The sequence below is a fragment of the Lactuca saligna genome, chromosome 4, assembly GCF_052625555.1.
Source record: "Lactuca saligna cultivar CGN05327 chromosome 4, ASM5262555v1, whole genome shotgun sequence".
In the NCBI taxonomy this organism is placed as follows: Eukaryota; Viridiplantae; Streptophyta; class Magnoliopsida; order Asterales; family Asteraceae; genus Lactuca; species Lactuca saligna.
In genome coordinates, this window is record NC_136420.1 from 295,668,794 (window position 1) to 295,689,745 (window position 20,952).

The following is a 20,952-nucleotide window of genomic DNA, read 5'->3' on the forward strand; positions in this document are numbered from 1 at the left end:
TGGATTTTATCACGAGTGATCATGAGACGATAATATCTTATACTCTTCAAGCCTAGAGATATGATTTGTTGACTATGAGTTGGTTATACATTGATTGTACGAAAACGCATCGGTAACTTGATGTTATAAAATGTACCTTTGTGTATGATTCAAAAAGTAGTTAGTACAAGCATATGAGTCGAAGTCTATCCATTCCTTTTACCCTTGGAGGGATAAAAGCGATATATGTGGACCCCTCGATGGTTTAGTGATGACCAACGTAAGTGCTCGGCCAGGCCTGGACTGATTTGATTTGTTCAATTAGTCAGTCGTCGGAAATCGGAAATCGGGAAACAACAAATGGACAGAGAGAATGATTATAATCCATATCTCAGTCCATATGATATCTATAATGGAGGAATATATGATCCCTTATCTAATGGACATGTCATTGACTTGGTCAGAGTTCGATAGTGGCTTTTAAGAGCCACGATTACTAGTCGGGATCTTGGAGTCATACGCAATAATAGTTTTAGACTTATCCAAGTGGGAGACTATTGGATTAGATGTCTAATCCCATAACTATTATTGGTATGTACTCGACTCGAGAGTAGCATGGTCCATTTGGGTTGCATATCATCAGGACAATTTGTTAGGATGGACTCTTGAGAGAAAGATTATATATGATTTATTAATATATTATAAGTTATAATATATTAATATGAAATCATATGTTTTAATTAGTATTGATCAAGAATTTATTTGGAATTTATTTAGTGATCAAAAGAGACTAATCAAATCTATGGGGACTAATTATGATAATTATTTATATTTATATATGTTGGGCTTATGATCCATGTTGGACCAAGTTTATGTATGGATAGATAAAGAGTTGGGCCACATGAACCATGGATCATAAACCCATGGGCATGGATTTGGGTTATACCCATGCCCCTTGAAATCTAACATATAAATACATGCTCTTAACCTAAAAAACACCTACATGCTTGTTCTTGGAGTTCATGGGTGGTTTTTTGGGTGCATGGAATTCTCTGTCAAGTTCTATCTTTGTCGATGATTTGTTGTGACTTCATTTGAGGCTTCCACACTATTGGGGCTAAGCTTTTAAAGGCCAAATTCATCAATTTCTACAAACTATACAAAGAGGTAAAACTTCTAACTATTATTTTATGTAGTTTATATCATTTGTATGCTAGTTGTAGGCTTAAAGCTTTGGAAACAATATTGCATGTATAATTAGAGAAAACATAGATCCAAAGCTTTTAGGGTTGTAAGTGCACCATAGGATTTTGTAGTATACAAAACCCAACACCTTCCTCTTCTATACCTTCCCATGTCCAATTGCTAGAACAGGGGCTGAAGTAGTAGTAGGAGTAGACACAACCAACTTGCCTTTCAAGTTGTTTTCTGCAGGACTTAGAAGGCCTTGAAGCTTGCTAAGAGTGACCTCCTCCTTGTTTATATGATAAGTCATACGAAACTGATCATAACAAGAAGGTGAATAGTGTAGAATAATATCTACGGCCAACTCTTCATCAAAATTGACATTCAATTTAAGCAAGCGGTCCACAAATCTCTGTATCTTTTTCAAGTGGGTCGTGATGGGTTCTCCATCCTTCATTTTGGTTGTGATCATGGAGGCAATGATCTCATACCTCTCCTGTCGAGCACTTTGATGGTATCTTTCCATAAAATCTTGATACATTTCATAAGGGTAGTAGTCCTCAGAGGACTTATGTAGCTCAACAATCATTAGACACGACACCTTTGTCGCATCCCTCTCATGAGTAGTGTGTTCAAAGATTTTTTCAGGAGTAGCAGTGGTTACATCAATCTCCTTAGGCTGTTTATCTAGGACATATTCTTTGTCCTCATATCGAATAGCCATTCAGATGTTTCGAATCCAGTCATTGAAGTTCGAGCCATCAAAAATGACCCTCCTACATAGGTTCATGAGGGAGAAAGAGCCTGAAGGATTTGCATTGTTTGGGGTAGACATATGAAAAACAAGAAGAACAAAGGTTAGATTAGATGAGAATCCTTAATATTACACCTAAATGAAATATTAAGGCTAGGACCCAACACAATATTCTACAATTACGAAGAGGGATGTCATAATCCAATTGTAAAATATTTGAAGGTAGGTAAATGACGATTTACCAATTTCCACCATGAAAAACAAAATAGTTTATTAAGTTTTAATTGGTTTGGAATTCCTATATATTTTAGATTCATTAAACTTTTCAATGGCATGTTTAAATCTCGATTGTGCCCTTCAAGTTTGTGACTGGGATGTCGAGGATCACAAACAAGGTGTGAATAAACATGCAAATTAGCTTGGTACACTTAATGTTACAAATCACCTAATCAATGTGCCGATTAACCACACACGTTCCATTGATCTATGATTAACATCAAGCTACCCTTTTCCACATATTGTCAGTCGCATATTAGTGTGTCCGTTAACAACACACGCCACTAACAACTTAACAAGGTACAAAGTGCAATTTCATGGATTAGCACCATTTTCACATTTTTCCTAAAGTAACTAACATTGGAAATTTAATAAAAGTTTCGTTACTATATATTTATCATTATATTTTTAAATAGAATTAATGTCCTATCCCACCCGTTCGGCTAACGACCCACCACTAGTCAAGGAAGCGGTGGGTGAGAGTGGACACCTATTAAACCACCATTTTATAGGCAGTAACCTTATACCCCCCCCCCCCTCTTATAGACCGGCTTCATGAATGAGACATACTAACGGTAAGACTGACTTGTTCTTATATATATATATATATATATATATATATATATATATATATATTATTAAACTTATAATATTATAAAGTATAAGGGCTGAATTTGAACTTTTAAAATTTTAGGGTTTGGAATTTAACTTTCATTAGTGAGACTTTGCGAATTCCAAAACTTGAGGGCACGTTATGAAACATGTCAAAACCTTTCATTTCCTTAACTTATGAGATTAATTGAATTTTAATGGATGAGACCTTTCATTTTCCATAACTTGAGGACAAGATATGGAGGTCGTTAAAATTCATTTAGATCAATTTTCTAACAACTAAAATTATCAAATAATTAATCTTGATCTAATATAACTCATAGCAAGGCAATTCATATCAAATAATACAAATAATCAACTTATTATCTTAATATTTGACAATTATCTTTTAAATGGATGAAGATTATCATTACCAATTCAGAAAATACAATTTTTATGATTACAAAACAATTTGTGGTAATGATCCTATCCATTTCTAGTCAAAAACTCAAGATTTTGCACACAGAAGCACCAACTCGGTGAGTTCATGAATTGGACTCGTCGAGTTGCTCTTTTACAGAGTGGACTCATCGAGCCAGGTCATGGACTCGGCGAGTTCACCTATCAGAGTGCAGAAAAATGATTTTTCCAGCTTTGAAAACAAGTGAGCATCAAATATAACAGAAAACAATCCTAGGCTATGATACCACTGTTGGGTTTTGAGCACTATAACACTCCTATGGTGCACATGCAACCCTAAATGCTTTGGATATATGTTTTCTCTAATTGAACATGTATTTTCATCTTCCAAAGCATTCACCCTAGCTAGCATACAATTGAAGCTATACAATATAAAACTTAGTTTGGATGCTTACATCTTAGTAGGGGTAGAGTTCTTGAACTTTGAAAGCTTGAGTACCTAGTGTGATGCCTCTAATGGTTCACAAACACCAAATATAAGAGGGTGCTTAAGAGAATAAGTTACTTAGCACAAAATCAATTTCAATCTCTTAGAATGAAGTTGGTAACCGATTTTGGCTCTAGGGGTATGTATTTATAGTGTGACAAATGCTAGGGTTACATCCATGCAAACCCTAATACTCCATGACTTTTCATATTCTTGTGCTCCATGGGTTTAAACCTCCATGGACTATCCATAGATTATCTCATTGGTTTATCCCATCCTAAATAAACATGGATCATTGGCCCACACTACAAGAATGATTGATTTACAAAATCAATCCGCATATATTTAATTAGTCTCTTTTGATGACAAAATTAATTCCAAATTAATTCTTGATCAATACTAATTAAATAATATGATTTCTCAATTAATATATTATACTTATAATATATTAATAAATCAGAAATAACTTTATTCTCAAAAGTCCATCCTATCAAAATGCACTGATGAAGGCAACCTAAAAGGAACCATGCTAGAATCGGTTCAAGTACATCCTAGTTATAGTTATCGGCTAAGACACCTAATCTAACAGCTTTTATGTGATATATGATTTGTGATGCTTTATGATGCTATCGTCTGATCGGATCTATGGTCTGTTGCCGACCGGATCTGGAAATTTTATGTGTTCATATTTCTAAACGTTTAACTATGGCATTAAAACTAGCATATAACTTTTCGGAGTGATAAGGAGATTTACATGTCAATCGTAAATAAAATCTCTCCTATCTTAATTCTAGTCATTTTACACCAAACGTCTGGTTTGGTGTATAGATTGAAATGGAAAGAGCCCGAAGTGGAGTCGGAAACGCGAATGGAAACGAGAATCAACAACCTCAACTCCAAGTGATTGCACAAATATTGGTGGAAGCAGTTGCACCAGAGCCAATCATGATAGTCGGGGTACAAGCAATGATCTAGATGATGTTGGATCGTCAAATGGAGGAGACAATATGATTACTACAAAATAGGGATGAACCTATTATGCTTGTTGAACAACCTGAACTGAATGATGGGCAGTCGGAGGAAGGGAAATACAGTAGGACCATTGGTCAAGCTGAACCACCAATGGTTAGAAAGAATAACCAAGACGTAGGAAATGGCGGACGTGGATGCAAGTACAAGGATTTCATGGCATCCAAACCACCGTGTCTTTCTGGAAGCCCAACGCCAGCGGAAGTTATGAGCTGGATCTCTGATATGGAGACAATATTTGAGAGTTGTGAATGTAGCAATAGACAGAAGACCGCTCTCACGGTTCCTCTATTAACTAAGTTGGTGGAAGCTGCTAGCTAATATGATGCCCAATGGAGAAGCAAGAAACTAAAATGCAGTACTGCTCTGAGCAGAATCTTCTGGATATCGACAATGAGTTCCAGAATTTGAAGACGGGAAGGATAAGTGTCACCGAGTATGCTGCAAGTTTTACGGAGAAGATTAAGCTTCTTCCTTACCTAGTTCTAACGGAAATCTCCAATGTCAACAAGTTTTCCCATGGATTACCAGCGGACTTTGGTCCAATGGTCAAGAAAGCAACCACTTTGAATGTTGCCATCTGGGCGGCCAAGAATGCTGAGACCCAAATGAGGGAAAATGGTTTGGAGAGAGCTGAAGTTGGAGAAAAGAGGAAGTATGAAGGATCTTCAAAATCCAAGAAGGAGAGCAAATTCTCAAAGTCTGGAGGAGGAGGAGGAGGTAAAGCAAGATGGCACGATAAGTGCAAGAAGAAACACTTGGGAAAATGTGACGAAGAGGTGATATGTTTCAAGTGTGGAAAGTCTAGGCATTTCGCCAATCATTGCACATTCAACAAGAAGTTATGTTTCAGATGTAACAAAGAAGGGTATATTTCTAAAGACTGCCCAAAAAAATGAAGCAGTAAGGCCAAATGCACCGCCAAAGCCAAGGACATTCGACATGATCCACGATGAAGCATATAACAATGCAAGGAATCAGAAGTGAGGACCTTATGTCCCAAGATCAAGAGATGAAACAACCATGCAGACAGTGTAGCCTATTAGAGGCATAGTATAGGGTAAACTTGAATGCCTATGTAATCGTTTCAACAAAATAATATAAACCCTGGTTATGATATCTGATGTGTTAAGTTGTTATGTGATTTTCTTGTATGGTGACTTGGAAAACTGCGAGACAATACTTGGGACGAGTATGAGTAGGGGTGAATGGTAGTAGAAGCCTATACTACCAGAAGCACATGACTCGCACTTGGATCAGGGAAAGTCACAAGGTTACCAAGAAGTTAGTAATTGATTCCATTTTGTTCATGTATGTCTTTACCATTGTTTTGGTAATGACTAAGAAGATAAATGTTATTTCCACCCTAGCGGTTGTATCAAATCGAGTCTGACTAAGATGAGTATGTTACATGGTTCAGAGAACCAAGTTCAATGTTTCATCTGACTTAATCCAGAAAATTAAAGTGAAAGGTAATCGAAGCGATCAATAAAAGTATCGTGATCGTTGTTAAAGTAAGAAGCTTGTAGCTAGAAGTGTTACATGCTAGAATGTGATTATATCACATTAGAACATGAAGAAAAGTATATTCCATTATGGAATTTGACTCTAAGAGACCTGAGTCTAAGCGTTGCATCATACGATGATAGGTCATTAGAATATGATACATCGGTCCATTATGGTGACCAAAGGACTGATCTTAAGTTTGTTAAGAAGAAGAAGGAGTCTCCAATACTTGAAGGTCATAATTTGGAGTCTAAGATGAGATAGAGATCGCGTGCAAGATCGAGCATCGCCTGCAGTCAAGAAGTCCAAGAGTCAAGGTTGTAAAAATCGTTACTCGATACCCGTTCGGCCGACTACCGAATAGCGAGTACTCGGGAGTACTCGGGGAGTACTCGGATTCGGTAATTCATGTAGAAATATTTTTAGGGAAATTATATACATCAAAATCATAATTTAAAATCAAAAGTTGATTGAAATATATAACAAAATTAGATACATGTGAATACACAAAAACAGAAAAACGCATAACGGTCTCACATCGTGAATAATTGTTGAAAATTTAAGATATATATGTAGTAATAATCACATGTGTGTGTGTGTTAAATAATAAAACAATAAGTATATTATACATATTAATAACCGAGTTGACCGGGTTTTACAATACCGCTCAGTTCAGTAAATGACCGATCGGGGAGTATTCAGATTCTGCAACTTGCCTCGGCAAGGGGGGCGAGTAGCGAGTACTCGGAGGAGTAATCAGACAACTCGGCGAGTTTTACAACATTGCCAAGAGTTAGATACTCGTTCGAAGAAACATAGAAGTTACAGTTATTACCAAGGATGAAGAGATAACATATGGAATCATTATACAAGCCCTATTTCGTTGATGATTCCGAGACGTAATCATCCTAAAGGGGAGATAATTGTAACGCCTGCAGATCCGGGCTAGTCAATTTAAAGACAATAAGCGTCAAAAAGGAATTTTTGATAGAAGGTTATTTAGAATGAATAATCTTAACTAAGTTGTAGAATATTTCACAATGGTTCTGTACATACAAAGAACATCAAAATCCAAGTCATAACGAAGAAGTTATGGCCTGTCGATGTGTCGCGACAAAACTGGTACGACACTTTGTGACGTAAAAAGTGAGTTTACGATAGAGTGCTTTTTAGACTTAGAGATCTAAACGAAATTTGTAGCATACGTTTAAATCGAGAGCAAGCATAAAAAGAACACCCAAATCTGACTTCGTATGAGGAAGTGATGATTTTTCCAAGTTTCGGCTTAGCAATATACAACCCGGAGTTCGAATAGTAGTTCAACCGACTTTTAGCCGACACAACCTAAATGAGAATCGAGGGTCTCGTTAATAGTAGCGCAATGGTAAAAAGACAGATGAAAACGGATGTCGGATGAAGAAGTTATGAATTTTTAACCGACTTTTCCTGTCTCGCCCTGTTAAAAATATAACTTTAAAAATAGAGTCAAAATTGGCCAACGAAGTCTAAATGGAAATCGTAGAGTACGGTCCCACCTACGCGTTGATATAAAGAACAATGAAAAACAGATTTGTATGCAAAAGTTACGAGTTTTAGAAGTCGAGCGTGTAAATTGTGAGCTGGGTGCAAGGGGTACACCCAATATACCTTCGGACGCCTCACGTACCAAAGTACGCCCCGCGTAGACCGAAGTGCACGCCCAACATGCTTCTTTTTTCCACAGTCCGGATCCAGCCACGTAACACCACCGAAGATCCGATGCATTCCCCCTTACGCCCCGCGTACATCCAAAGTACGCCCAACATACTTGCAAGGCTTCGACCTATAAAAGGAGAGCGAGGGCTGCCTTCATTCTCACTCCTTTCATCACTTCTTTCTCTCTCTAAATCCACCAAACACCTCCCAAAGACTAGGGAACCTCCCTAGCACTAGAAGAAAGCCCCAGAGCACCCCACGACTCCGAGAAAAAGAGCTTTTCGGCTTAGAAGCTTTGCCCGCGTAGAGCCCGGTTTTTAATAAAACCCACTGTAAGTGAGATACGCCAACCCTATTTTAAATATAGCTTATATTTAATTATAGTAATGTTATTACAAACTTATAATAAATATTTGGGCCATAATTATGACTTATATAAATGTCGTTATAATTCCTTTTTAACTACTTGCGGTACGGGGAATCCAATTTGAAGGGTCGCCTAGGTTGTTGGATTTCAGAAGTGCTTTAATGCCAAAATGGTCCTGCCCTCCGGTGTTTCATGTTTGGCCCCTGTCTGTACATATTAGTTAAGAAATATTTGTTTAATGCTTATATAATAATAATAATACTAAGACTATTAATTAGTTACGGTAGATATTAGACTAAAATGTCGTTGTAATAATAATAGGTTTCATTGAAGGAAATTGTTTTAAGAAGCGAAGCACTGTCTGAGTTCAGAATCACCAACTTATCAGGTGAGTGAATAGTTACTTTCATCTTACACATAGATATGACCTATTTTATATAAATTACGTGTTATGTGTGCATAATATTTGTATAGTTGTTATCTATGATGGATGAACAAAAATATACATGTTTTATTTGTCTTAAATTGTATATGTATTTTATACCTATAATTATGATGAGTAAAAAGATGGGTAGATTAAAGACGATATAAATGATGAGATGAAAGTTGAGCGATGTTATATGAGCGGTAAAATATGGTGAGAAGCGATGAGTCGAGCAATGACCCAAGCTATGTCCCAAGAAATAACCCAAGCGTTGGCCACGTCATCTAGCAAAGTGTGGATGACAACCACTGATTATTCTAGACTGTCCGGTGGAACACTAGCAGGCTCACAACCTGTAGGTGTTGTGAGCGAGATGTTCACCCGGTGTACTCTAAAACCCCATTGACATGTATTGCGAGTGGACTCTCGAAAATAATAATGATAATAAATGAGATAACCCTGACAGCTATGGACTTAGCACCCGTTGAATGAACCCTGACAACTATGGACTTAGTGTCCGTTGTATAAACCTTGGCAACGATAGACTTCATGCATATTCCTTAGGAATAAATAATGAGTAATAGATTATTCATAGGGAAGATACTTAAGAATAAAGAAGATAATGGGATGGTTAATTGGGTTAATTGCTTGATGTTTAAACATAATAACTATATTACTGTGGGTTGAAAACCCTATGTACTCACCAGGTTTCCCAACCTGACTCACTCAGATTATTTGCATCATAGGTGATGATATGAAGATACATTACACTAAGAGATTAAGGAGATGTAGACCACTAGTGTAAATGTATGTAAGGTCTGTTTATGCTTACGTTTCTATATTGACGATGACATCCCAAATTTTTTAAAATGAATAAAATACATTTCTTCGGAAATGCTTTGATAAAGTATTTATCATTTTTTTCTGGGAACAAATTATGCAACATATTTCTTTAAAAGATACTCTGATTTTCAAAATAAAGCATAAACAAATCGGTCTTTTCTGGCCGTGAGAATAGGGATGTCACACTAATCTATTTCCCCTTCCTACACTCGAACTCTTGAATGGGGACAAAACAAGGTCCAAGCTTGCACCTTTATAATATAAGATGTCTAGAATCATCTGAAAATACAACTTGAAGGCTTAGGAGTAGCTCATACTGACCAAGATCTACACTTTAGGGAAAAGAAGGAATAAACTAGCCTCAAACTAGAACTTAATGAAACACAAACCAAGTTTGGAGCTTTATACTTCCTAGTGGTGCAAAATGAAGAGGATATGTTGGATCAAAAGCTTGATGGCAAAACCTCCTTCTTGAATAACCTTCTTCACAACCAAAAGCACACACAATCACTCTAAAAGCTCCAAAATGATCAAAATGCACTAGGGTTTTCTAAGAGGGCCGAGAAAGGAAATAGAGGTTGAGGTAGGGGAGGGTCGTGGGCCATAATTAGGTTTAAATAGTGCACAAACCCTAATTCTTAGGGTTTTGGTCTGAGCCACGTACGTTTGTGTACTGGAGTACGAACAATGTACTCGCACGGGACCCATTACACTAAGCGTACAAAGACGTACACCCACATACATGAACAACACCAAAATTCAAGATTTAGACTACGAGGACCCATTTTTCAACAAAATTAAAACTCAAGGGTTCAAAAGCAACCCTGATCATTGTATATTAATAACAAACTAATCCATCTAACTAATTATTATTTCTTTTTTGGTGGTGGCATGTATGTAACCCAAATACGCACATGTAATTAATATTGTGTCATTAACATGATGTGTTGGTGAACATATCCCCAATAATAAGAAACATTTACAATACCTATTTCTAAATTAAACAAAAATATACAATGCACATGCTTCTAGATTTGCAATGTGAGTTCTTTAGACTCAAAACAAGTTCCTTTCATTCCATGGTCCTCATGGTCCAATGACATAAACAATGTAGTAAAATCACACCTAAACCCATTTAAAAGCCCATAAATGAATATCCACATTTTAGAGACACATGACACGTACCACATGAAACCATGGAATGAGTTTGCAAAGTCCATCCATAAGCTTTGTACCTTAAAAGTCCATGTAGAATGAAAACCATCCTGTAAGGACGAAATGGAAATTAATCCCAAAAGTGTCGGGGAAAAACTCAACCCAATCTATCCGAGGTGGCTTGTAATAGTCACATAGCAATCAAAAGTAATCATTTATGAAACAATAGCTTATTATAGTCACATAGCAATCAAAAGTACAATAGTATTAACTTAAGCCAAAGTATTTATCAAACATTTAGTAATAGTGACATATACTCTTTGTATAAACTCACCTTAAGTCTTCTATAATATCCTCACACACTTCACTTAACTTCTAGACTTGTTGACGAGCTTAATGTTTACTAATGATGTAAGTAGTTGGAACAAGTATCCTTCAATGGTCCATTAAGTTACTTATTAAGTTCTAAATCCCTAAAATGATTTTTTTTTTTAAACATCATTGAGTCCATAGAAGAAAATAGCAAAAACCGAATGTGATTTTGGAGTCTATGCAAAAGTAATAGTATTTTCAATTTGTCACAGGAGAAAAGCATGACCTGTGCTTTTACTAACTTGAAAACATGACTCACGTTTTTTTAGGGCAAAAAAACTCAAAAATGGCTAATTAGCTTACCTATTTTGACTTTAACCATTCTAATTCAAATTATAATCAATTAGGATTATTATCTTATATCTAATGCATATTTTAACACTAATAAACATCATAAACGAAAACATTAAATTATGTATTAACAACCTAAAACTGTACATATGATGGATTTAGATTCCAAAACTTGTTTAACACTTGTTAGTGTTCGGGTTAGCTTCTAAACATAATGTAAGCTTCATTGATGTTCCAAAACCATACCATACAAATCTAATTGATAACTTAAAGTCGATTGATGCTAACAATTGAAATTCCAATGGATTAAAAACCAATTTTAAAACTCAAGTTATTAATGATAAAAATGGAAGTAAAATACCAATTTGATAATCAAAACTAAGTTCAAACCTCAATCAAACATCTCTAACATCTTTAATATTCGGGATTTAGTGATTTTTCCAAACCTAAACTTGAAAACAAGAGGATGACGGAGATGAGTTGTACATTCTCAATGCTCGTAGCTATATTCTGACACTAGAGCTTCAATAATCCACACTTCAAATCCCTCTCTAATGCTCAAAATTTCCATCTTCTGTACTTCCCATTTCTTAAACCTATTTTTAAAAAAAATGAGAAAACATGGGAAAAAGGTAGCTAGTTCTTAACATTTGCCAACTAACACATCAACTTCTGTTTACTGACGTAGACCACTATTTGACTTAAAAGACTAGCATCTACTATAATAAATGAAGGTTTTTTTGCTACATGTCTTCTTCTCCTTCATTTGAACACTTGGTATTTTCTCAAATTTTTAAATTTTTTATTTTCCACTTGTCATTTTATTGTAATTTTCATTTTATTAAATTAAAATTCCACATTTAATGTGTAATGTAATATATATGTAAAGTATTTATTAGAAAAGGTATATGTAATGTATTCAATATATTAAAATTTCAATAATTTTAATAATTCAAATTTTTTTTCATTTTTCTTATAAATTCAAACTTTTCAAATTGTTAAAATTTCATATTTTTTTTTTAATTCTCACACCTAGTATCTTATATTTATAAATATAACTGCTTTCTAACCATGTTTTTAACCATTTGGTACACATAAGGTTAATTATTTTAAGTCTTGATCAAATACAAGATTATTTTTTTGATTTACCAAATTAACCCTTATTTTACGTTTTTGACCAAGTTGACTATTAGATATTATTAAAGTATGGAATACTATGATTGAATCTCAAATGTTAAGCATAAGTATGTCTATCCTAAAACATGTTAGTATTGAATACTAGGATTGAATCTCAAGAAATATTAAACTCTCAATCTAAATTACACACTTAAGCTTATGATTTAAGTGTAAGGACCCAGTTTAATTAAACCATATATATGATACATACCGAAACACCATTCATATGTGATAGAATTAATTAGGTTATATTCGGTTCCAAAAAACAAAAATTAGGTTATATTTGGAAAACATTTAATCAATCCAAAATAGTTAATGCGTAATTTTGTTAGCAAAAGTTATAGTTAAACAATCGAAGATTTAATATTTCAGAATATAAAGGTGAATAAATATATCATAACAAAGGTAAAGAAACAACCACTACATATAACATGAACTTCTAAAATCCAATCAATATTCACCAACCTAAACTCCAATCTTCTACTATGAATACATGTCAAAATAGTAACGGTAGGATTGGAAAGCTTAGGGGTGTTTGGCTTAGCTTCTTAAAGCTCAAAAGTTTTTTTAGAAAAGTTATAAAAAATAGGATTTCTTAATTTTTCCAAAAAGTTGATTTTCCTTGTATAAAAACTTCAAAAGTAACTTTTTAAAACTAGTTTACCAAACATCTTTTTATCTTTTTAGTAAGTACGCCTGAAGTAGTTAGAGAAATTAGATAATATCATCAACCCAGAGTCAAAGTCAAACTCCCAAAAACATTTCAAAATACCATATTATATAAAATATGTGGAAATAAAAAACAATTATAATACCTATTTCTAATTCGAAGATATGTAATACACATGTTTGTGGATTCTCAAACCAACTTCTCTATATTAAATAAAGTTCCTTTCATTCTAGCATCCTCATGCTCAAATGATATAAACAAGGTAGTAGCATCTCATCCAAAATCCATTTAAAGGTGGCGCAAAAAATACTGATATTTTTGAGACATGTGACCATGGAATGGGTTTGATAAGTTCATCCCTAAGATTTACAGCTTAACTGTCCATGTATAATGAAAACCATCTCGTAAGGAAGAAATGGAAATTAATTCTAATTTTTTTTTAGGAATCACTCAAGTCAAAACACCTTAAGGTTGCGTTTAGTTACGGAAAAACAATTTTTATATTTTATTTTCTGTTTTCCTTTGTTAATTTTTATTTTCCGTTTTCATTGGAAAATTTAGAAAACACGTTTAATTAAAACTTATTCATTTTTCATTTTTAGTTATAGAAAAATTAGAAAACATGTTTAGATATGTATTTTCGTATTAGTTTTTATTTTTAGAAAATGGTAGTGGTGGTAGAGTAGGGGTGGGGACGGCGGCAGGGGCAATGGTGATGTTGATTATAGCGACATTGGTGATGGTGGTGGCGGCAAAAGTGGTGGCGATGATAGGCGGTGGTGATGGTGGTGATGGCGGCGACGGTGGTGGTGATGATGGTGATGTTAGGTTGGTGATTGTGGTAGTGGTATCGGGTGGGTATGTGTGTGTGTGTTTGTAGGGTAGGGGTGAGGGTGTTTATTGGTGTGTGTGTGGGTGTGTGATTTTGTGGGGGTGTGGGTGTGGGTGGGGGTGGGTGTGTTTGTGGGTGTGTGTATGTGTGTTTGTGGGGGTATAGGTATGGGTAGGTAGGGGTGTAGTGAGTTGGGGATGATAGTGGGTGTGTGTTTATATTTTAGAAAAAAAAAATTGGACTTAAAAAAAATGTTTAAAACAATGATTATCGTTTTACCAAAAATTTCCAACTTCTTTGTAATTGTAGAAAACGAAAAATTATTATTTTCCGTAAAATTTTAGAAAAATAGACAAACTAAACACGTTTTCAAAATTCTTATTTTCCTTTGAATTTTTTTTTAGAAAAAAATATTTTTTCTGCAACTAAACACAACCTAAGTGATTTGCACATCATTCTTAAACAAGTTTTCAAATCAATTTAACAATTCCCAAATGAAAACACTTTCAAAATATGTGTACGACTTTATGTATAAAAAAATAACGTATAATAGTCACAAGCAATCAAAAGTATTATTGTATACAATTAGGCGGAAAGATTTATTTAAAAAGTTGTAATAAGGACATGTACTATTGGTATTTTATTTACCCACCTAAAGTATTCTAGAAAATCTTATACATGTTTCGCTTCTGTTCTCAAGTTGTTGGTGACGTCTTAATGGTTACCTAACAATATGAATTAGAGGGAATTATGCGTGCCGTTAGCGTTTTTGTTCATTTTTTTTCCCCTTATTTGAAGGTGTATCAATTAGCATAACATAGTATTATATTACTAAAAACAAAGTGACAAACAATTACTATGAAACATAATCACAACTGAGTAACAAAATTCATTTTTTACTAAATTTTATCAAAAAGTTGCTATTTATGCTTTAAGAAATATGAAGTTCATGGTAAACTACATTGCTATTACTGGAAATCTGCCTAAGAAACAATTACAAGATTAACTAATTAAAAAAATAAAATTAATTAAATAATCATATACATGATATATTTGGCAACCCTAAACTAATTACACCACCATCAACAATAGATAATAGTTACACAAGTTACCGGAGATCCCGATTGTTGAAAGTCGCAAGGGAGGCAGAGGTGAAGTGGCAAGGGCAACATTGTCATTTCACTCATACAAATCTTATATCAACTAGTCTATAGCCTCATAAACGGGTAAGTTTGCATTTTTTTCCTCCAAACTCACAAGAAAGGAGTATGGAGGCTGCAAAAGTAAAATTTGGTAAAGTACGGAAATACCCATATATGCAGTTTCATTAATGTTTAGAAATGATGAATGAAAGAGTAAACTTGAATAAAAATTGGAACACACGACTTACCTTTCTAAGATCTGGGAAAAAATTATAGCGAGTTCTAATCTTTTGCAAACGTCATAGTGTCATCGTCTGCATAATATATATATATATATATATATATATATATATATATATATATATATATATATATATATATATATATATATATATATATATATATATATATATATATATATATATATATATATATATATGTTACAATCTTGTTACCCAGAAGTAACTTGAAATCTTGTTTTATACAAAAAAATATGTAACATGTTTGTCTCAATGTTTTATGTAAATCCAATGATTTAATGATTTCATGTATTGGGATCCAAAAGAAGTGACACAAATAAATATCAATTAATGTTTAACTGTTTATCAAAATAAAATAAAGTAGACAAACGACATGTAACATGAATAAGCATCGCCTTATCGTTAAGGTTGGTAATTTCATCAATTATTGCATAATAAATTTCGTGTTAGAACTCTGTCAATCAATTTAAAATAATAAATCATCATTTAAAAAAATGATTCTTACTCCATCATCAACTACAATCGGTCTTCCAAGGCCATTCAACTCAGCTTCCATCTCTTTAAAACCTTTATTTATCAGGGAAATAATTCCCAGTTTTTTGCTTTAGTTACAGATTTCAAATGTTATTAATAAAATCATCCAAAAAACTAACGATATTATAAGTCATTGCTTTTAAAGAAGAATAGATCAAAATGGCCTTACCTGTCAGAGAAGCTTTGGTAGATATTCTGAACCCATTTTACTCACGAGGTGTCCATAATCAATACTTATTTAAAAATACTCCTGTTCCATTCAGCCTCTGATATGTTCATGGTTCCCGCCCATGGATGATTTAGACGATAACCTTTGCCTTCAAGAACCTTTGAAAATGGCAAGAATGTAATTAATTTTTTCAAATATAAGACAAAGGTTGTAAAAAAGCAAACAACACATACTTTGTAGTCATCAAATACAGGGCACTCTTCTCTATGTATAACTGAACATGAAAGAATGAGACGATATTGAAATCCATGAATATTTAATTACTAATATGAAAGCGAAAAATTAGGGCTTACTTGTTCCGTGAAGATAGAATGACAAAAGACGGCTGATATGTTGCCTATTATATCCGGTAAAAACGGTCAATAAAAAAAACGTCTAAAAGTTCCATGATTTTATTGGAAATTTTTTTTTAATATATAATAGTGGATAAAAGATTAAACCACAAATTGACAAGAATTTTTAAATGCCTTTTTTCCGTTAATCTCCCAAAAATAACACAAAATGTACATAATATTGGATTATGGATAAAGGGTATTTTTGAATTAAAAAGTTACATAGAAAATTGGAATCAACCCAAGATATAACCGAGTCAACTCACCTTTGAGGTATGCTATGGTGGATGATGGATTCGCACAAAAGTAACGTGGTCCAGTTACAAGACCCGAGCATATTGTCGCAAATTGTAACCTTTTTTCCTTGGCTATTTTCCATGACACGTGCTCTTACCCGGCACTTTGCAGAAATATGAAAGACTTTAAATACATAAACATCATTTTATTGAAAATAGGGCCATTAGATAATTACTAAACATAATCTATGTTAACATAAGACAAAAGTTTTATAACCCAAAAATATAAAATAAGAAAATTGAACTTAAATTCCTAATTAGCTATAAATAGATCAATCTTACCTCCTTTAGTAACTAAATTAAGACTTTGCTTACCAAGTTGTTGCCATTCTTGCCCCACCTACACATAATTCGTCACAGCCATGGTTGTTTTCAGATGGCACAACCCCTGCTCCAACTTCCAAAGTTTTCGAATGAGTTGTGTTTTTTGTCATGACATGTATCACTTTAATGTAAAAAGACGATGTAATGATGTGAAGGAATCTTGTTTCTAACCTACATTAATCAGTTTTGCATTGAATATTCGTCTCAATGTCTGTTAAGCTTGCCAAAGGGTAAAAAAGTCAAAACAAATTTAATAAAAATAGAAAAAGGGTTGTAAATTGAAAGTATAATGCTATTTACAGCATTTATAACAAAAAATTTGGAAAATGAACCAATTGAAAATGTATTTTTGTTTTTGGGAGGTCAAAGTACATTTAAAGAGATCAAGTACTGTAAGTACCTGTACTTTGCTGTCAACTTGAAAAAAAATTGTGTTATTAGCAATATCAATGCAGTGGTTTCAATAACAAAAAACAATTAAGAAAAAAAAAGTAGTAAGGTCGAGGCCAATTAAGTAGGCTAAGCAAAATACGACACAATAATAAAAACAAATGAATATAGTATACTAGACAATACGACACAACTCATACCTGATGGCTTATTGGTGCAATGCGAAAAGCGGCTTTAAAAAAAATGGACTTGTCAAAATACGACACAATAATAAAAACAAATGAATATAGTATACTATAATAAACAAATCAATGAAAGTATATAACTATTTCTTGCATCAACCCTCACCAAAATCTAGCAAAAAGGAGATTGATTACAAACATAAAAGATAGCAAAGTTTCTTTAACCTAAACAAAAGCATCAGTATCTCACACATAGTTAACATGCATTTCTTCTCCCACTTCAGAAAATATATGTATGTATGTATGTATGCAAACATCTTCAGATAGAGATAAACTATAGGTTATGCTATAATCAAATTATTTTATTATATTGAAACTAAAAAAAATGTTTTAAAAGTGTTACCAATCCAGCAGTACCTGAGCCTATCTATATTGACATCAGTCAGCCAGGCTGTTAAATACATCTGCAAAATAATACAAATAAAATTAAAAAATATTCATATCTTCAAATGGTGTATCTGTATTTCAATTTGAAGTACAATACTTGAGCTAATGGGTTAAGCACTTAATCTAGACATAATTACTTAATGCATATAGAACTTAATGAATGGGGAAAAAAGAAACAACCCCTTTAATTAGAGTGATATACCTATAAGATATCAGAATCTGGTTGGAAATTGGGTTGTAAAAAAATTGAATCTGGAGCTTCTCTATGATCCAAGTTGCAGCTACTTAAATTACCAAATTCTCCTTCATATATTTCATCTGACCAACATAGTCTTTTATTAATCTGATCTTCTTTGCTTCTAAGTGAAAGAAACTCTATCACAAGTAATCGCTACACTTTCATGCTCAAACCATGGAAAAAAATCATATAAACTGTAAATTATAACAAATGTTTGTAGAAAAAGTGAAAAACAATATGTTGCATTTTCAAATGTACCTTCAAATATAGTTCCAACTTAAGCATCTCAACCATCTCCGGAGCTAATTTCTCTAGCATCATTATAAATAAATAAAATATTAGTGTTAATTTCTCTACCTTTTTTTTATGTGTATTCTACTATAAACAATAGTGACATACCAAAAGTAGATATAGGGTAAAATGTAAAGACCGGTATGCCTCCACCATCACCATTGTCATTTGTGTCTTCAGAAGTGCTAGAAAATTGTAAAAAGGGGCTATTGGTTGCCCCTTTAAGGAAACATCTCATGGATGCACTTGTATAAGTAGTTTACAGGTAAATATTATGTAACTATATATGAAAAAGATAACATTTTTTTTTCATATTTGTAGCCAAAAGAAAGTATGTTGTTATTTTCAGTTCACATTCATCCTGCTGGAATTCAATCATTCTTGCATTATTTAGTATTCTTATTCATGTATAATCCTAAAATTAAAATAAAATCATGAAAGTTTAGTCGATTGATTTATACCTGAACATACTGACTCCATCTACAACTTCTTTCACTCTTTCAACTCCCTATTCGAACATTTCATCCTCTTAATCTGGTGCAAAAGCAATGCAAATCGGTTGATCAAAGTCTGGCATTAAAATATAACGCATAAAAAGTAGAGCAACAAAATAAAATACCATCCAAAGACACATAAAAACTTACATTTTTTCAAAATTTGCCATGGAACAACCACATTTATCTGCACGGGTAGGTGGTACCTCATATAATAAAGTTTCAGATGTCTGTAAAGAGAATTTTCTAGAAAAGTGACAAAATTATATGGTTTACCTTTGATTGCGATAAGCAGATAACTAAAGAACATCTGATCAAACAATATTAATCAGACGGTAATATTTTGTTCAAAAGGATTTGATGTTTCATGGAATAATATCAAACATACTGACCATACTTGTGGATGGCTAAAGAAATTTCCTTGCATGTAGGGTTCCATAAAGATTTCATATCAACCCTTCAATTGACGACACAAAAGAAGTAGAAATAGTATCGGATAATGAATAACCTTCTATGTCATCTCCGCCTAGGGCTTGTTTCCTTTTCATTTTCATCAACAAATCATTTCAAGCTTTGTAGTAATTGTGAATTATTTCATTACATGAAGTAATCTATAATAATAGAACTCTACGATATCAACTAATATTGGAACTTTAATGGAAGAAATCGCAACATACCTTTAACAGAGTAGCAGGTGAGAAGCGAGCAGTTGGAACCAGAGATGTGAGAATCAAATTTGTGAATGATGAATTCCTTCGATAAAAATGTCGGAATTGTCACCTGTTTTAGGATGACTTTTTCTTTAAACCTTTCATCCTTTTCGAGCTGCCTCCTCTTACTCCCATTGCTCCTAACCCTTTCTTGTACAGACTTCAAATCCAAAATTAGGGGTGAGATACCTGGAATTCGCAACTCGAACTTGAAGCCCCTTTCAAATTCGATGAAACCTACATAAGAATGAAATGAAATTAGACCCAACCAGCCGCTATTGGATGATAGAGATGTTGGAGGGGCCTACGCTCCGCCGACCACTTCCACTGATCGCCTTCGCTAACACCGACACCTTGCTAAGTTTCTATTGTTGTCGATGCGGTGTGAAGGGAAAGAAAGAGTGGTGGTGCACTAGTCCTTGGAAGGATACTTACATTTTGAAGCTTGAAGGAGTGTTCACGGTCCAAGAACTAGTATGTGTTCTTGGTGTTCTTGGTGTAAGTGATGAAGATTTAAAGATCTATCCAAAAGAGATAATTTCATGGATGAAATCATAGAGTTTTACTAGATTAAGGAGGATATCAACTTATAAATGGAAGAATCACTTACACTTTTGAAGATCAAGATGAAAATTCTTGATGATACTTGAGAGAGAATCGAGTTTCTTGACTTGGAAGTGTGAGAAGTGGTGAAAAAAGAAGGAATATCATGTATATGGGAGGAGTTTCCAGCCAGTCAAGAGATTACGGCCGTAATCTCTAGTTTACGGTCGTAAACTCCAAGACTTGGAGTTTTCTGGATTGAATGTTGTACAATGAACTCTAGCAGATACTTCCTAACACCCAATCCTTGAATGTACTAGGCTTAGAACACTCAAACAGACCCTTAACAATCCTAAAAAATAGCAGAAACAAGTCCGACTTTTGATTGAATTGAATGGTTTTATAAGATAGAAATTTCGGGTTGCCACAAAAGACCATTTTGCCCCTCAATAGTCCACATTTTGCCCAAACCCTAAAATTCAACAAAA

The 20,952-nt window shown here is 33.8% G+C and overlaps 1 long non-coding RNA gene across 3 annotated transcripts; it reads right to left on the minus strand.

The window, feature by feature from the left end:
* Nucleotides 1-15,708: 15,708 nt before the first annotated feature.
* Nucleotides 15,709-20,609, minus strand: LOC145039213 (uncharacterized). 3 transcript variants are annotated; one of them, XR_013679793.1, is made up of 8 exons: nt 20,532-20,609; nt 20,357-20,442; nt 19,362-20,158; nt 18,826-19,251; nt 18,391-18,737; nt 16,511-18,205; nt 16,391-16,431; nt 15,709-16,315 (listed from the first exon to the last, which is right to left on the minus strand). It is a non-coding gene; the product is annotated as an uncharacterized LOC145039213 (long non-coding RNA). The 3 variants fall into 3 exon arrangements; XR_013679794.1 differs by having other exon boundaries at nt 15,709-16,021; nt 16,158-18,205; XR_013679792.1 differs by having other exon boundaries at nt 15,709-18,205.
* Between the last annotated feature and the right edge of the window lie 343 nt (nt 20,610-20,952).